The sequence below is a fragment of the Artemia franciscana genome, unplaced genomic scaffold (assembly GCF_032884065.1).
Source record: "Artemia franciscana unplaced genomic scaffold, ASM3288406v1 PGA_scaffold_62, whole genome shotgun sequence".
NCBI lineage: Eukaryota > Metazoa > Arthropoda > Branchiopoda > Anostraca > Artemiidae > Artemia > Artemia franciscana.
The window spans coordinates 627,507-647,366 of NW_027062701.1; the positions used below are offsets into that span (position 1 = coordinate 627,507).

The 19,860-nt window shown below is 35.5% G+C and overlaps 1 protein-coding gene and 1 long non-coding RNA gene across 2 annotated transcripts in view; one reads left to right on the forward strand and one right to left on the reverse strand.

The window, feature by feature from the left end:
- The window catches only part of LOC136042083 (prolyl 4-hydroxylase subunit alpha-1-like), a 122,345-nt gene that overhangs the window by 26,580 nt on the left and 75,905 nt on the right, over window positions 1-19,860 (reverse strand). The gene's annotated exons all lie outside the window — the stretch shown is intronic.
- LOC136042087 (uncharacterized) lies at window positions 3,142-9,131 on the forward strand. Its single transcript, XR_010621162.1, has 2 exons — window positions 3,142-3,359; window positions 8,150-9,131. It is a non-coding gene; the product is annotated as an uncharacterized LOC136042087 (long non-coding RNA).

Below are 19,860 nucleotides of genomic sequence, written 5' to 3' on the forward strand. Positions count from 1 at the left end.
GTAGCAATTGTATCTGTAAGATGAGTCTGGCACAAAAATACATTGCATTATTAGGTAGTAGCTGGAAACGAATTAGTGTTAATTCAAGCTATTCAAAATAATTTTTTGCTATTTCAATGTGGCGGTTCAAGAGCACAAGTGTAATTCTAATATCGAGAGAAAACATATATGATTCGTAAATCATAGCTCTTCCAAGAAGGTGTGACTATGGTGTGACTCGGGTATAAGAAGGTCAAACTAGCCGTATTAAAAATAATAATGTTTTTATGATTTTAAACATTAAACGAATTTGATCTTATTTTGAAAATTTTCTTTAAGAGGTTGGACTTGTTACGAGCTGGAATTAATCTAAAATTTTGTCTAAACTGTAATTCTATAGAGGTTAAATAGTTATAAAAATAATTTTGAGATTTTTTTCTGTATTACTTTCCGTTCGTGTATATATTTTTACTCATTTGTGTATTGGAAATGTGACTCTTTTACCGGCGCTTGAGTGGATGTCAAGTTAGCTTTATTACCTTCTCATGGCTGTTAATTTTCTATGGATTTACTGGTTGGACATATTTTAATGGTCCCAATAAGCTATCTTGGTATTAAACAAGGTTTTTTTGTATTTCTTGAGCTTTACTGGGTTGTTAAATATGGGTTTTTAGAACAATTAAGAAGTGACCGCATATGCACAAACAAAAGTGCAAAAAAATGCAAGATATAAAGTCACTCGCAGCAAAGCCTGCCATGCGACAGGCATTACAAAAGAACAAAATGCTCTGTACTCGTGTTCGCCTTGCTCCCCCAACGTTAATTCCCTGGAAGTTTTCCAACTCAGTCCTCTGGTTCTAAGGCACAACAAGATAGAATTACAAAAAAATAGCTTTAATAACTGTTTTATGAAGAGGGAAGACTAGCCCCCCTGCCCCCTAAACAAGTTCTTTATCCATCTTCATGCGTGAAACGGTTTAATGCTGATTTTTGCTCCACAAATGCATCTTTGCTGGAAAAGAAATGAATGTTTTACTTTTTATGGCACTTGGTATCTACCAAGTGACATATAGCGATCGCAATTTCTGTCGGTCTGTCTGTCCTGGTTTTGCTACTTTAGGCACTTCCAGGTAAGCTAGGACGATGAAATTTGGCAGGCATATCAGGAACCAGACCAAATTAAATTAGAAATTTTCGTTTCCCCGATTCGACCATCTGGGGGGGAGTGGGGGACGGTTAAATCGGAAAAATTAGAAAAAATGAGGTATTCTTAACTTACGAACGGATCGGATCCTAATTAAATTTGATGTTTGGAACGATATTGTGTCTCAGAGCTCTCATTTTAAATCCCGACTGGATCTGGTGACAGTGTGGGGAGTTTGGGGGGGACTAAAATCTTAGAAAATGCTTAGAGTGGAGGTAGCGGGATGAAACTGGGTGGGAAAAATAATCACAAGTTCTAGATACGTGATTGAAATAACCGGAACGGATCCGCTCTCTTTGGGGGAGTTGGGGGGGCGAGAAGGTTAACCTGTCTCAGAGCTCTTTTTTTAAATCCCGACCGGGTCCGGTGACATTGGAGGGAGCTGGGGGCGGGACCTAAAATCTTTGAAAACGCTTAGAGTGGAAGGATGGGGATGAAACTTGGTGGGAAAAATAAACACAAGTCCTAGATACGTGATTAACATAACCGGGATGGATCGCTCTCTTTGGGGGAGTTGGGAGGGCAGAGTTAATTCTAAAAAATTAGAGAAAATGAGATAATTTTAACTTACGAATGTGTAATCGGATCTTAATGAAATTTCATATTTAGAAGGACCTCGTAACTCAAATTTCTTATTTTAAATTCCGACCGGATCCAGTGTCATTGGGGAGGGGGGACCGGAAATCTTGGAAAACGCTAAAAGTGGAGAGATCAGGATGAAACTCGGTGGGAAGTCCAAGATATGTGAAAGAAATAACCGGAAAGGATTCGCTCTCTTTGGTGGAGTTGGGGGGGGGGGGAGTAATTTAGAAAAATAGAAAAAATGAGGTATTTGTAACTTACGAACGGGTGATCAGATCTTAATGAAATTTGATCTTTAGAAGGATCTTGTGCTTTAGAACTCTCACTTTAAATCCCGAACAGATCCGGTGACATCGGGGGGAGCTGGAGGGGGAAACCGGAAATCTTGGAAAACGCTTAGAGTGGAGAGATCGGGATGAAACTTGATGGGAAGAATAAGCACAAGTTATGGATACGTGATTGACATAATTCGAACGAATCCGTTCTCTTTAGGGGAGCTGGGGGTTGTTAATTTAAAAAATTAGAAAAACTGAGGTATTTTAACTTAAGAACGGGTGACCGGATCTTAATGAAATTTGATATTTAGAAGGAATTCATGTCTCAGAGCTCTTATTTCAAATCCCGACCAGATCTGACATTGGAGGGGGAAACCGGAAATCCTGGAAAACGCCTATTAATGTCATAGATACGTGATTGACGTAACCGGACTGGATCCACTCTCTTTGGGGGAGTTAGGGGGTGGGGTTCAATGCTTTGGAGAGTTTGGTGCTTCTGGACGTGCTAGGACGATAAAAATTGGTAGGCGTGTGAGGGAACTGCACACATTTACTTGACAAAGTCGTTTTTTCCGATTTCGACCATCTGTGGGGCTGAAGGGAGAGGCAAAAATATGAAAAATTAAGGTATTTTTAACTTACGAGTGGGTGATCGGATCTTAATGAATTTTGATATTTAGAAGTACCTCGTGACTCAGAGCTCTTATTTTAAATCCCGACCAGCATTAAGTCTCTGATTTTCCTTTTAAAGCAATCTATTGATTCTTAAAATTTTGCCAGGGCTCATACCATATGAGCTCTTGGCTCTTCCGACCTCGTCACAAGTGCCATATGAGCTCTTAGCTCTTGTTATCTATGTAACGATAGCCTAACACCGAGTTTCAACCTGCAACCTCGAGATTGAGAGCTTGATGCTCTACTTTCTGAGTTAGCAGGGCTTTTTAGCATGTTTGACTATTTTGGTTTGTTCACATGAAACTATACGGGTTTCCACTGGAGTTCCAGACATTTTCCAAAGATATAGGTAGATTTTTAAAGTAGAATAGAGGTACGACTAATATAATATTTTATGTTTTTTTTTTTTTTTTTTTTTTTTTTTTTTTTTTTTTTTTTTTTTTTTTTTTTATTAAAGAGTTCCAATATTAGCTGAGAATACTTAAAAGTTTTACTTTGATTGATAAATTACTGTTTCTCATAACTTTATTTTTGCCTCACAGGGCCTGATATACACTGTGACTGATGTAGAAGACTTGTATCAATGGATGACGTCTCATTTTGAGGAGCACCCCTTATTTGAAAGGGTAAAAGATTCGGAACTGGTATGTCCTACACACATGTGTTCGCACTTAATTTAAAATTTGTCGCTTTAAACAAAGCTTTGCAATAAACAACCATCGTTTTTTTCAAATAAATTTAATGTTGATGTTAAAATTTTATAGAAACAGAAATTATATGATTTATTAGAGGGGCTACTGCAGGCACGTACGCGGATTTTTTTTTTTCGCAGGGGGTCCAAAACCTTCGAAACAGCAGATATAAAGTAGCACTTTTTTTATTTAGTAACTAAATAAATGGAAAAAGCACGTATATCGGAAAATACAGATTAACTTTAATCTGTAGTATTGTAGCGGATGGGGGGAAGAAGACTGAAGCCTCAAAAGTACGTTTTAGGCTCAGGTTATGTTCATAGCGATTTAGAACCATTGATGAATCTATTATATCCCACTGAAAAAGAAATTTTTGGGTTAACAGTGCAATATGGGTGCTGTGGGGGGGGGGGTAGTTCTTCTATTGCGAAAATGTCGACTTTAATGAAAAATGATAGTTTCCAAAATTGACCCATTAAAAGCTGTACTTTATCCTCAAAAGGGGGGGGGGATAAACACCCTAATATCAAGGATACTTCTATTTTGCTGTGGGAACCAAACTCTCTTTACAAAAAAAAATAACAGTACAGTCGCTAAATACTTCCAAGAGGGTAAAAAGTTAGACAGAAAATGGGTGATAATTGGGCAGTGACTTGACCGGATAATTGCATGCTGTAAAATCCCAAAAAAAGGCTTCACACATGTATCTAGATTTTTAATAAATGTCCTACTTTTGTCAAATATCCTAAGAAACCATGGGGAAATTAAACCTTTCACTTTTTTTTTGGGGGGGGGGCTGGGCCCGAAGGCCCCTCCTGGGTACGTGCCAGGGCTACTGCCCTCCTCAATCCCCTATCTTTACGCTAAATCTTCACTAGCATTTTCTGGAATGCACATAAAGCTTCACGTATTGTCAGATGGTAATTGCAATTGTTTTACCTATCGATTGCCCTTAAAACTTTTGAACGGAAAAAAGTGCTATTTAAAGCAAATGCAACTGAGTCCGCTGATTCTCAAAGGATTGTGACGTCACATCTGTTTTACTGTCTATGAATTTCCGCTCGTGTCAGAGCATTATTTCATGAAGCAATGGAATGAAAAAAAAAGAGCCAAACTTTTGCATAAAAAGTGATGGTTTAATGTGAGTGTCAGTCTCTCTAATTCCTTGATACTCTTTTTTTAAGTCTTACATCGCTCTTTATAGCTAGAAAAAAATCTTGTTAATTTTCTATTTTCTTTGTTGCTTTTTTTCAATCATATTCAAAATATCCTAAATATCATGATAGCTTCAATCTTCCAAACCATCTGTGCTATACCCTAAACTTAAAACTCTATTATGAAGTTGTATTTAGAATTAACGGGCTGGTTTAGATGGATTCGATTTACGCAATAAAATACGTATATATATATATATATATATATATATATATATATATATATATATATATATATATATGTATATATATATATATATATATAATATACCACAGAATTTTTTTTGAAATTTGATAACTAAATGATTTTCTTTTCAAACGAAAAACTACTCCTCAGAACCAGCTCTTTCATAATGTTTCTACTTTCAGGAAGGCAATCGTTTCCCTGCTGAGAAAGCAGCTATCCCCCCCCCCCTCGGTTTCAACACCCAGTTTTACGGTTAGTCCAAGGATGTTTCTCCAACTGAAACAATGCTATGGAGTAAATCCCTTTGACTTCTCATGAGAAGTACACAATGGGGCTTAGTATGCGCTTTGTGGGCTTCGGGCTTCCACATTCTCTTCCAGAAAAATGTTTTCTTATCTCCAACCTAATATTAATCGGTTCATAATCATTCAGTGTGACATGCTATGATATTTACTGCAAAAAAGCAAAATAGTTTCAACTGTTAACAAGTAAATGAATGATTCAACTAGAAATTACAAAAAAACTTAGCTTATAATATCCAGCAGTTTTCAGTATGGGTGGTATCCCTGCCGGTAAATAGTATCGCAATGTTCACTCCCAGTCATACATAACAACTAGTTTTACCATATTTTACACACCTAAAGATATTTTCTCTTAATTCGTCCGATGTTTCGCACTCTCATATCAAATTAAAAAGAACAAACTTTCGTTCGTACATCCAGACGCCGGTCGTGAATATGGGTTTTCTCTTTTCCTAATCTTACCAATATGCCTGTTTTCTGTTTTACACCGTGTAATTGTCAGTGTTATTCAGTAAACTGTCTATAATGACCGTTTATGTGTATAGACGACGTATACTTTTGAGGACGAATGCGTCACTGCATGATGGCATGGTCTTTCAACCTGATAAATTGTAGAAGTACCTTTATGGTGGTTCTAATTCGATTTATTTTTTCAGTATTCTTGTTCGATTGCATTTTGCCCTATTGATGCCAAAATTTTTGTTTAGTGGAACTTATTGGCCGGAATCTATAGTTGCTGCTATGCATTATTTTCATTTCTAAGAAAGGCACTAAAAAACTAAAATTTTCGATCGAACGAGCTCTTTTCTGACGTTCTACGACTACTGGTCTGGCTCGATCATCTCAAATGAAGAAAATAAAGACGCACTCGTGACTCTCCTTTTCAGGAAAATATAAAATTCTATATTTGCATAGATAAAGTCTGGAAACCTCCACTATATAATCTTCGGAAATTGATACTTCAGTATTATTATTTTCCTCAAGATCAGGCCTTCTTTTCCTTCGGGGCGGGGTGGAGGGTCGTGAGGGACTGTGCAAATTTTGTTATCCTAATAAGTGTTGCTGGTTAAAGTAAATCTGAGTTAAAATCTTTATATTCTTGGTCAAAATAAAAACAGATTATTTGCCATTTATTTACTTTTTATTTACCATTTTTATTTACATTTTTTTATTTTTTATTTACATTTTATTTGTTCTTGATTTATCAGTCATTACTATCAACGGTTTGACATCAAAGAGTTGGTGTAATTTTTCACTTTTTTAACTAAAGTGTAATATATTTTATTGACCCCAAAAAGAAAGAGTTGTCTGAGACCTCCTAAAACTCAGCTCTGGAGAGATTTCTGGTGGTTCTTTTCACCGGCAAATCTGAGAGGCGGATAAGCCCCTGAAACGGAAAATTTTCTTTTAAACGGAAAATTTGCAAGCGGTTGAAACTTTGCAAGTGCCGTCCCCAATAGCCTACCCTGGGATTTTCTAAATTTATACTAGTGAACTTAAACTTGACTTGAAGCTACTGTCATGGAAAGAACTTTTTGGATCGCCCTCATTTTTCCTTTTGAATATTAATTTTCCCGGAGATGCGGCCACTTCAACTAATATTTTGGTTGTGACGAACCTCTACTTATAGAAGTCTAATGTGCGTTCGAAAGTCACATAATTTGTCAAAAATGTTAAGTATTTGAGTTGGTATCCTATGATTCATCGAGCTAGGGGTTAGCTTATTCCCGAATCTAAATGTCCCAAGACTTTTTCTTTGGTCTAATTGTTAAATTCTATCGAGATAGGCAGGCTGATGGATTTTATGCAATATAAAGTGAAAGTAGTAATCTCACTGAGTCTATTTTGAAAGAGTTCAGAATTTGGTTTCTTAAAAACCGAAAGTAAGAGATTCAGATTTGAAGGTGGACTTATAGCCGATGGAGTCAACATTGGAGTTTAGGAATCGGTTCTTCTCAGTGTAATTACTTAGCAATTGATAGCTTCATCTACCTAAGGAAAGAAAATAGTTTTACTCGTTAAGACAGGGGATGAAATGAAACTGGTAAAGATCGAATAACCTAGGCGCTAGGTGTTTTTTACAGCAAAAAAAAAGGAGAAAATAAAAATGGAAGAGTAGAAAGACAAGTCTTTCAACTAAGATTAGAAATGACGGTAGTGACAGTGATAGTGACCAAAAATGACGGTAATGACAGTGGTTAAGTATGGAATTGAAACATGGGCCTTTTGAAAGGTTAAGGAACATATGCCAGATGTCTCCCAGATGAGTTGTCTGACTTATCGCATGTCAAAGAGCAAGTTGCATAAATTGTCTCATTTGATTCCGCTTTCTAGGGCTATCGTAAAAAAAAGATTGCCATGACTAAGCTACGTTTTACATATGAGGGATGATATGTGGTCAGAGATTGTGTTTTTTGGTCATCTATCTTGTGTCAGGCAAAAGGTATGTCTTTACCGACAGGGGTTGGAAAAGGGCATAAGAAAACATAAATTAAAACTTCATGTAAATACTAAAGCTTCAAACAGATTGGGGCTGAAAAGGAGCGTGCGTAATGAGTTGTTCGCAGCACTTATAGTAGTCTGGTGAAATTCATTCAAACAAACCTGTTTAACAGCTACGGTTGCAGTCATGGTTCTCATTGCTCTGTGGGACCACTGTCGTGAAACGGCTACGTTATTGTCATCCATGTTAATCAGAAGGGCTTATTGAAACTGGATTAAATTTGGTAGAGGTTAGTAGACTGAGTTTTGCCTTTATAGTGTGTGATTCTGAATCGATTGAAATGATTTTAGATACTGCTGTGCAACAATCGCAATATTATCATCACTTTTATTATCAGAAAGTGATTATTACCGAGTGTGACCACACCAAGCCAAATTGTAAATATTATAATATAAACATATAATAGTAAGCATAAAACTACTTCAAAATCTTAATAGTAGATAAAAATTCTAAAATCTTTAATGTTATTATGTCTTCCTAGAATTTGTTTAATTAATTAGAAATGATTTTGTGTAAAGTTGAACTTTTTCTTTTAGGAGTCAGATGGAGTAGTAAAGCAACTGTTTGAAAGCTCAGAAGAAGGACAAAAAGTGACTCGAAATAAAGGAAATAAATACCTGGCTGTGTTTCGTAGAGTCAGTGACCCCTGTGATTCCGTGTTGATGGACCAAGATTAAAAACTAATTTTGATGTTTGTTTCTTAGCTATAGGCAATTACAGTCCAGCTACAGCAGTTGAAAACGTGTTGTAAGCTATTTTTATCAAAATGATTTCTTTATTCATCTTCTTAAACTCATTACGCTCTGCCAATCTGCTGGGTTCGTTTTCTAGGGTCTTATTTGGGTTATAAAACACTTAGAAGTATCTACCTTTTACAAAATTGTAATACATTATAATCCTTATTTTAAAATTCAAAACTAAAACAAATCTAGAGATACACAAACTATCAAAAACAAATGGATCAAATGAAAATATAGGTAATTACGGGAAAAATCATATAAGCCTTGAGATTTTGAAGGATGGAGAGGTTTTCGGATCCAAAAGTTAGGATCTATTGTCGTAAAATATTATTAGGAAGGTAACATTGTCAAATAATGACCGTCATGGCCAGTCTTGCTAGTGCGACTAAAAATGTGAAATAAAAACTTTAAAAGAATGCTCGAATGCTCTACTTTTTTGGCGGTAGGTTAGCTGTTATTCCTGTCTATTGTTTGAAAACCTAGCCCTGATTTGCTTTACTTAGTTTTTTAATGAGATTTTTTTATAAAGGAAGTGAGTAATGATTTGCTTTACTTAGTTTTTTTGTGAGAAAATCTTTCATAAAGGAAGTGAGTAATTACTACGTAAGTGGACTTACTGTTAGTAAGGTATAACGAGCTTCTGTTTATAACTGTTTAGAAGTATTTCGTGGAAGCATTCCATAAGATTATGAAAGTACGATTCTAAGAGTGGATGAACGCTGAGAATAAAGATCAACGTAGTTTGTAGCATTGAGAGAAATAAATCAAATAAAGCAGCCATTCTGTCATTTTACTTCAAACGTTACAATGTCATCTGTGCCTATGTAAAGGTTGAAAAAAAAAATTTCTTTAATGAAAAAGTGGAGGAGGGCAAATGAAACAAGCCATATAATTGAGCATATTTCGGTTCAAAATGTTTTAATTCTTTTTATTGGATTTCTTTGAGCAAAATAATCGTATGTCCTTCTTGTTATAATTCCTCATGATCTTTAAAATTATAATGCATAAAATTGTGCAATTATGGAGAGGGCGAGGGAGGTATTTCCTGTAAGTGCTATTGAGCTCGTCAAGATTCAAATATGTTTAACTAATAATCTTCTAATTAAAACCTTCAAAAAATTATTCTCAGAGGAACAGTAATGATTGTGATTTTAGCAATTGAAACTTCTCTTGAAGGAGTTTAAAAATTACCTGCTGGGGCTTACTTCCACTAAGAGCTCATCTCACGTGCTATCTGATATTCGGATAAACTTGTTGGGCAAACACTCTACTATTCAGCCATTATTTGCAGATGATACCGAGGAAAGCTATCATCTTTTCTATTATCTTTTTCATTTAATGATGTTACAGCTTACCTTAGAGTTCACAACTCTGAACCTCTAGAAAACTTATGAATTTTGAGTCCATGAAGGGGCTTGAATTAACCAAACCTGAAAAAACGTAAAAAAAATATTTTATTCTTCGAGAGAACATGTCTATCATGAGTTAACGGGTGTGAGAAAGAGGTGGGCCGATTCGAAGATCTGGATTCATGATACTTTCTACTAATTGGACCAGAGACGAACCAGGGTCATAGATAAGATAGGGCTAATTATACGCCGTTTAAAAATGAGGAATTCATATTTCCCGGTGTTAAATCCGAGACAAGGCTTCAGCTATTCATTCATCTTACAGAACTGTGATAATTTTCTAAAATAATTCAGTAGTTCAACTGATGAAAAGGATATCTTCGGCCTATGAAATGAAAGAGGCACTAATTTCATTTGAAATAGAAGAAAAAGGGAAATTCTATTTGGACTCAATATTATAGTTGATAGGAAGAACAGAAGAAGAAACGGAGCCTTGGCCGGTGCCTTTTTGAACAGGAATTCTTTTGTCTCTGGGTACGGGCTCGTGAATTTTCATTAAACCGATTTTAAGGTGAAAGTACATCTCACGGAACGCTTAAAATATGTAATGGTTCATAAAAAGAAAAAGAAACAATGCTGCATGAATAAGGCAATAAAAGACGCGACTGGCACCAAGTCATTGAAGAAATCAAGGGGAAACCAGAAGTGTCGGCTTCAATGAGGAAATTGGCAAGAGCATATATTGTCTCTTTAGATCATATAGACACTAAAATCTGCAGTGGAAGCCAAACTGATTTGATAAAACATAATACTTTCTCTCATTCTTGTCTATTACAAGTAATTCAAACGGATTGCGGAGAGTAGTTGAAACGGTAATAGGCTAGAAAGTATTGCCCTCAACAGTAGTTTCCCAACTTGGTAATCGACATGAAATCTCCTACTCCCACACAGAATGATGAAGGACAAATACCTAGGGTTTAGATTTTTTGTTTGAACAGTGCTAAATGCCGTATGAGAAAAGGGCATGTACAGTATACTAACTACTAACCTAATAAATACCAGAAGACGGAGGATTCGTAATTAACAATTATATGGGAAAAAATATAATAATATCATACCAAAATACAATCTGTTACAAACTCAATTTACTGGTTGACTGTCATCAAGCTAACTTTTGGGCACTCATATTAAGCAAACTAAATCAGTTAAAATAATCTTCAGCATTTGTGATTTTTTTTTTCTGCAAAAATATTTAAAAAAGAATATCGCAATTGCTTCAGATAATTATGCGGAAAAATTATGCGACAGATGAATTTTACTTTCAAAGCATACTTTAAAAGGGAAATTGTATATCCAGCACATCCCCGGTGGCCTCAATAAAACTGGTTGTCTTCAGTCAGTCTTGTTGTAGGTGTCTCTACAGTTGATTCAAATGAAAACCTTAAGTATCAAAGATTGCGGGATTAATACATGAATTTTATACATTCTCAACCATGATTTTGATTGAGTATACAAACACGGAAAGTGCATTACTACGTCGGAGTTTCGCCTGTAGAATTTCATCTTTTTGCCTTGTTTAGATTATATTAATATATATAGGGAATGTAGCAATTTGTTTCTCTTATATCTAGACAACTTTTGATTTAGCAATTGGACACATTTTTTGTCGTCTGGGCATTGCAATTTCACCAATTTATATTTTTTACTAGTCTATGGCCATCCAAACTTGCTCGAGAAGTGATGAGCCGGAATCAAATTTTAATATCGTCTTAAGCTATAAATTTTTGCTACTTTAAAGTTTTTGAAAAAGGTTATGACTCTAATTAGCCTTTGAACACTTTCGCATCCTAAAAGTTGCGTTAATACTGTCGCTTCGTATCTTTTAAGACTCTGACTTTGAATGTCTGCAAAAATTGAGGAGCAGAGGTACCAGATAGTTTTAACAATGAATCGATTACATATGAAAGAGTAGAAAAATCATAGGATTAATTAAAATTGATAACTTGCTGCCGCAAAGGATGCACATCTTCGTTCGACGCTCTGCACTGATGGCCCCACAACACTTGGTACAGAAGGTAGTTGTCATTCTACGGAGCTATAAGGGACCGAGTGAGCAAATGTTTCGTATTCGGTCCGGAGATATTGGGGTTCCAGAAGGACTAGTAATTCCTGTGATATCTTCGATGTGTTCTTGGAGTGAGCGGCTCAAATTTTTGCCCAAGAGCCCTTACTGTACTTGGGGTTGCACTAACTATCGGTAGAGTTCCTTCATGTAGCATTTTCTTGTAGGGGACTTCTATCCAGTCTTTACACTGTGGAGAACTTCACCTGAGTGTGCTGCTTTCCAAATCCTCCTGATTTTCCCTGATTGGGTTTTCTTCAGAGCAACTAAGAGTTGAGATGTTATTCTCTTCGTCCCTTGCATATAGTAGTTCTTGGATCTGTTTTCCTATAAGCCATCTAAAAGGAAAAGAAAATGTGTAGTGTGTTTAACATTCAGGTTCCTGAGGACACGTGCGCGTTCCTACCTAAGCAGATGTTGAAATTAGAACTTCAACTACTTTTATCACAAGAACATGGAGACAAATCCAAGAAAAATCTAAACATACAAACTCTCATTTTCACAAAAAAGTTACACTATTACTGTCGTTTCGTCCAATTTACTACCTAACTTTGTTATGTTGGAAAGGAGCAAAGGTCCGTTCAAGTCCGAACTTGCCCAATAACTGTCGTCACAAAACAGAATTTACATTGAAATATGTTTTGTTGTGTGAAACCATCTACACGGGAACCTCCAAACACACTTTGGCGGCCGTAAAATTTATAAACTGACAGTGTTCCAGGGTTAAAAGTGCCTTGTGTTTCAGAAATCGTTTTTAAAGAACTGAAACAAAAAGCCGAACTTTAGCATAAAGAGTAGGGTATTGAAGAGGGGGTAGCCCCCTAATATAAGACTAATTTCTTTTTATTTTTTGTCGCTCCTTAATCTAAGCAGAATAAACTTGTGTTTCTTTAAAATTTAATTTCTGATCGTTTTTCAAATAAAACCAGGAAATCCAGGCACTTCCGTGGAAAATCTCGCCCACGAAAAATTCCTCCATAGAAAGTTCCTCCTGCTTAGAATTATTTTGCCAGGAAATTACCCCCTGGATGATTCCATCCTCGCTGAGAATTCCCTCCCAGATAATTTCTTGCTTGCGATTCCACCTGAAAAATACTCCTTAGCATAATTCCATTTGAAGAAAGACATGTTTTCTTATAATTTCTTATCCCTTTTAAGGTGGAAAATATTTTCCGGAAATACCCCCCCCCCCTCCACCCCGTAATGGAAAAAAAATGCCGCAGAAAATTTCCATATGGAGATTTTCTCCTGGTGATACTTCTCCCGTGGGAAATCCACGTAAAAATCCAACCTCGCTGAAAATTTTCCCCAGACAGTTCACCCAAAGTATCTCCACATGTAAAATGGGGTCGTCAGCGAGAAAATAAGACGAACAAAACGAATTTCGTATACGATTTCTGGCAAATTCTCCCCGGTGTAAAATTTCCCCTGGAAAGTTAACCCCTGGAAACTTCCATCCCCACGGAAAATTCTCCCTAATACAAATTCCAACCCCCAGAAACACCCCCATTCCCCAAAAAGCGTGTCGGTATACTTCCCTTAAATGGAGTTTTGCTTACTTTTCAAACGCAGAAAAAATTCTGTTTCACAACAAAATATGCCAGTTTTAGGAAACAGACAAGCCATCGCTTAAAAACAAGTTGGGGCAGTTGTATTTTTGCAGTGTTTTTTCTCTTAGTGTTCTTTTTTAATCAAAAATAACTACAGTTCAAACTGCCTAGACAAGAGAAACTGTTTTGCTGAAACAACGAAATCGCAAAGAAAAAGACGTATAATTAGAGTAAATGAAAATTTTATTTTTAATTTACCTATGGCCATATTTCGTTTTACCCTTATATTGATTGCATAAAACGTTATGTTGATAGCAAGCGTGGAAAAAAAAGATTCCGGAGATTGGGACAAAGGTTTAAGAAAAAAGTCTGTTCGTGAAGATGTTATATTTTTCTTAGAATTACCATATATTTGACTTTTTTGGTTTTTGCCTTGTAGGAATGGGCTGGTGGAGAAACTTTCCACCTTCAAGGTCTGGACTCTCCCATTTATTCATTGTTCACTATAAAAGGGCAGTAATTTCAATAAAAGAGTAATATTAATAGCAAGTAATTTATTTTTTTTATCGAGCACAATCAATTCTCGGGTTGATATCGTTCAAAACGTTGTGTTGAAACAAAGCAAGTATAAAAATAGGCATACAGGTTTGGAAAGTAGCGTTTTTTCAGGCAAATATCATATTTTTTTTTAATATCATGGTCAGTCTGGCTTTTCTTTTCATTTTTTGCCTGGTAGGGGGCAGGTGGGGGCGTTATATAGCCCTGTGTATTCGAATAACTACAATAGAAAATCAATAATTGCAAAAGAGGGTGAGGTTAGTTGGACGTCATTTAGAGTTTTGGTTAAAAATTATGCACTCTTGTGTTAGCAACGCTAAAAACGATGAGTCGCAAACCAACGTACAAAATCTCAGGGATTCGGGCAAAGGTCTTAGAATAAGATTTTTATTCAGGCAAATACCACGTTTTCCCCAATATTACAACGTTTTAGTCTTTAAATTATATTTTTCTACATGGGGGGGTCACTTTCTTTTATATATTTAGACAATTACAATAGGAGGGCAATAACTAAAATTGATAAATAATGCTGGGTGTCATTGGACGTCCATTTGAATATCAAATAAATGATCTATCCCCTTGTATGGAAGTTTGATTTTTCTCATTTTCGTTGTTCTTTAAAATATGTAACTGCGTTATGATCCTGCCTGACATTTTGAAAAACTGGATACCGAAGACTCCATTCGATATTTCACCCAATCAAATATTTTATCTTTCTCTGATTGGTGATTTTCTCGTGTCAAGATAGTTTGAATTTAATTCAGTGAAAAGGCAGTTTCTATCCCAGTATAGATACCTAACAGTAGCAAAAAGTTTCTTTGGAAATGACACAGCACAAAGTGCACGAAGACGAAAAATAGGGCTGTGACACAGCAATAGTTTCAGTTGCTACTGGCATTTATTCGCTAAACATTTGTCATTGTAACTGAATGAAGGCGGGGTCATGAAGGGAAGTATAGACTGATATGTGCTAAAAATCTTTAATGGAGAATATAGTACTTTTCGCTACTGTTCAAATATATTTATACTGTGGTTCCTATTTTGCTATTGATCTGATATTATACATATAAGGTTTTTAAAATTTTGCGAAAAGTTTTCTTTAACCCGGAATAGATTAGCAAACATTTTCAGGGTCAGTTGGCTTAGCCTAAACGTTGGAAGCCCAGGCATGATATAAGGAACGCTACCCCATTCCTAGGAACGAAAAATGCTAAGAAATTCGGTTTGAACGCTGCCAAGATACTCCAGGCAGTTATAGATGCTAGGCTATAGCTGTGGCTTTTATAGCTATTCAAAATAGGATAGGCGTGTTGCTACTCTCGTACCGGCACTCCTGCACATATCTCTTCGATAGGTACTATTACTAGTGCGCCATTTATTGCTTCTTTCTTTTTCAGGTTTGGGGACCAAACGCTATCGTCCAAAACTCTTATCTTGATAACACTAAAAAGTGAATCTCCAAAAGTAACAGTCATAGTAAAAAGGTCCTAATAGATCAAATGCTACCCAATCAGGTTTAAAGAAGATTTTTACAAATTCTAAATTTCGTTGTTATTCCTGCATCATTTTACATCGGTATTTGATGTTTCTAAGTAATATGTTTTATATTGTAACAGTGTTACCAGATGATGTGTTCTCACCTCATTGGGGCTTGTTTTTTTTTCAGCTGGTTGCACATCGAATTCGTCTTATCAGCATACTTTTTTGAAGTGGATCATTTAAAAAAAAAATTGAACTTTCGGCTTACTTTCATCCGAAAAATGTTTCTCTCGTACATTTTTCGTATTTATGACTGCGCTATCATCTCCTAAGCATCTGGCAAAACTATCTTTTAAGCAGTGTTGCTAAATTTAGCTAATGCTAAGTCTGGTTTTGAAGCAGTAACACTAAGATTTAGCTAATTCTGATGCGTGATGTCAAAGGTGCTCTTAATTGAATTTGAATTCTAACGTTATAGTTTTATATAATCGTTTCAATTAAATATAGCAATGCTCTGGGTCAAGCAATCTTCACTCGTGATAGTCTCAAACCGTGATTGTGTGTACACAGACACCCGTTAATTAGCTTAAGACTGCAAAAATTTGTAAGGGGGGCAAATATTCCAAGACGAAAGTGAGGGTGCCTAGAAGTGGGCTTTAGCTTATCTTTTCCTACCTAAACATACAATAAAGGCTACTTTTTATGCCGGAAAATAAAGAAATGATATTTCACGCGTAAGCCTAAAACTAAGGCCTATTAGCAATTTTATTCATCAGATACCAAGCTAATTTTCAGATCTTACCGTTTATCTTCGATCTGAATTTTTTTTTCAGCTTTACATGTTTAATCTAAAATTATTAATTATCTGATCGGATTACTCAAACCTGTTCAAATAGAAAATTTTTACCTCTAGTTTACAAGCAGCTGGGGAGTCCTATAGTGGTGTAATAGGTTTAATATCTGCTGGATAAATACAGGACTCAGTGTCAGATCTTACGTGGAGCACCTGTCCTCAAGGATCAGAATTCCAATCCGTTGATAGGATTATGCAAAAGTGCATTCAAACAAGAAGGAGAAGAATATCCTTATCTGCTAGGCTAGATTCTGCCTCTAGCAAATTCCTGGTATTAGTAAAATGTGTTGATGAATTGGTCTGAAACATGCTAGTTTCTAGTATAAAGTACCGATGACAAGGAGAATGGAATCTGATTGTTAGACTTGGTTAAGTGCACTGCCATATTTCAAAAAGTAGGGAAAACTGGATAATCAATCTTTAATCAAACAGGACTGCGGATGAATTTATGCAGGGTTTAGTAATAGCTATGCCAAATAATAATAATACTTAAAAAAAAATTATGGGTGAAACATCATAAAAAAAAATCAGCTTAAAGCATTCGGCACCAAATTAATTAAGAAAACATTTAGCTTCCTTATGAAGGTGCAGCTGTGTTTAGGAATGAACAGTTTGTTAATATTTGGAGTTTTGGCTTCGTAAAATTCTACTAATTAACTTCGCTGATTTATTCTGACGATTTAATGTCGTAGTATTGATGAAACTATGGTTGGTGTTATCCTAAAAACGCAATAACATTGAAATAACCAAGGAACATCGTTTGAAAATCTTGGTGTTAATATACTAATTTCAGGGGGGAAATAATTTCCTTTTGATGTCCTTGGTACCTTATATGCTAATATAAAGGTCGGGTATATCTTTTGTGAATAAACCTTAACGCTGCTTCAGAGGTATATCTCGTCTTCGCCCTGCCAGCAGCAGGGCCAGCTTAGACTGGACAAACAATAGGAGCCTTCAAAATTTTCGAATCTGTCTGTCTGTCTGTCTTTGTGTCCAATCATAAATGGCTGTCCAAAAATAATCTACCTACAAAAATTCTTCTGGTAGGGTGAATGATAACAGTCAATACAAGGCTTTAGACTTTTGGCAGTGTTATTATTCCTATAAAACTTCATAGTAGAATTATTTTTGTCATTCCTACCTGACTCACAAGTTTGGGTGTTCTGATAACCGTAAGATCGTGTAGTTGCCACTAACCAAAATCCAGGCATATTACATATTTTTACCAATTTTTCTTTTTAATGCTATTCCGTATAACAAAAAAACACCATATATATATATATATATATATATATATATATATATATATATATATATATATATATATATATATATATATATATATATATATATATATATAAATCAGAATAAAAAAAAATAAAGACCAACAACAATTAGTAAGAAAATCCTTAGCACCCATGCAAGCTGCTATGAAAGAAAGCCTTTTGTGCAAAAAATCGCTAAATTACATAATAGAAAAATCGTAATTTAAGAGCTCGCAATTTAGATATCTTAATCATGTCCCCTCCCCTGCTTTTACTCGAAGTTCAAAAGTCTATTAAAAACGACAATGGTTAAATTACAGACTCAATTTTCCTTTAGCAACGATCTTATGATTTGAAAAACATAGGTTTAGTTTAAGCACAAGGCTTGCGAAAACTAGATTTCTTTTAATTCAGAATCTAAATAAGTTTCTGTTACTTTACGAAAATGAGAAAATTAGTGTAATATTTCTGAAGCTTTCTTTTTGGATGAATGTCAGCTTTTGACTTATAGAGGGTTAAGTGCATTAGGTAATACCAAGTAGTATTAAGTAATATCTTATGAAGGTTTCCTTTCCCTGAATTTTTCTGAAAGTTTCCATCAATGTCTACTTTTCACTTATGGGGGGCTGAGGACCGTATTCATTGGGTAATGTTAATCAAGCAAAGTGATGTTCCTTTTATTTAGCAGGCTTTAGTGTAATTCTTCTTCCTTTTTTGCCACCGCTTTGATTTCCTCTCATTTGTCCGTGTATTCTTCTCTGATGTTTTGTCACGGAACAGGTGCATGAATTTAGAGCCAAAGGGTGGGGAGGTAATTCCCTATAGTTTGACGAAATGTGTTTGCTTTATTTGGAGCTAGCAGGTTTGTGAGGGAAGAATTCCCCAGTTTTGCTAAAAGTATGATCTTTCGATGTTTTTTTCATTTAAAAAGACTAAAAAGCTAAAATAATGCCCCTTTCCCTTCATTTTGATACGAACTCTTTGTGTATCTTCGCAAAGAAAATCCCATTCCCCAACCTCACCTACTCTTCATTTTTGTGAATTCACGCCCCAGATGTTGAAGGAACAAAATATAGATTGTTGATAGTTTCTGTTCTTTTTTCGACTCATTTTTGGGTGTTTTTTCGCCCTCTTTTTGACAAATATCCGCCCTTCCGTAGTTGTGATTTTTTCTGCAGAGGCTTTCTTATCCTCTATTTTGCATTGTCTTTTTTACCTTGATCTGATGGGTTTATTTCTACTTATTGTCTTGTTTAAGCAGTGTGTAAATTTTAAGTTACAGAATATTTTACAGAGTTTACAGAATATTTCGTTTATTCTGATTTATCTAAGATAAGTAAGCTGTGTTATTAAATAGTTGCCCACCATCTCTTTTGACACTTAAAAGGGAACTAGAACTACACATTTCAAAGCAAGTAAGCCTCTCCCAAATTTTACATAGCCATCTCTTCTATAAAAAGCTTATATACCCCCGGGGTATAGCTTACGACCCTTACCCCCAGGCTCTGGAGGGTTGTGTCAACCCCAAAGGCATTGTTACGTGATTTTTGGACTTTTTTGAACAAGTGGCTATCTCAAATTTTTGTCGGACACATTTGGGGGAAATATAACATAGAGGGGGGTAGATCCCCTCCGATTACTTTGACTCTTAAAAAGGCCACTAGAACTTCAGATTTCCAATACAATGTGCCCCCTCCCAAGTTTATACAAGCCCTAAAAACAGCCCTAGCATCCTTACTTCAACGAAGTTCGACCACGATTTACTTCAACTTCGTTGAAGTAAGGATTAAAATGAAGACGGCCTTGGATATAGGGCCAAAATATCCACTGAATTGAATTCCACTGTCTTTAAAAAAATTCTCTATTGTTTCTACTTTGTGGTTGTTTGTTTCTATAAGGGACAAGACGAAACCTATTTGAGGTTACACTTTTTCCAGTACTTTTTAATCGTTACAGAGCTAAAAATTACAATATAACCTTAGAGCTTAATTATCATCAAAAAAAGTGTCATTCTTTACAAGCTTAATTGCAAAAAAAATTCTATTTTGAACGAAAAAAGCCATACAAGATTATGTCAAAATTTGACTTGACAATACGTTAGCGTCGAACTGAAAATTATAATTTGTAGCAAAATTTTCTGGTGATTTGGGGTAAATATTATAAGGGAGCGGTGAAAATAACATTTTCAATAGGATTCTGGTTTCTTCGTAGGTATTTTGTAAAATTCGTAACTGAGTTCTTTTGTCCGTGGACAGAAATCCACATCCATAGATATATGGATAAATCCATAGAAGCAGAAACACTGGCTAGAGTTTGATTTTTGCTTACAAT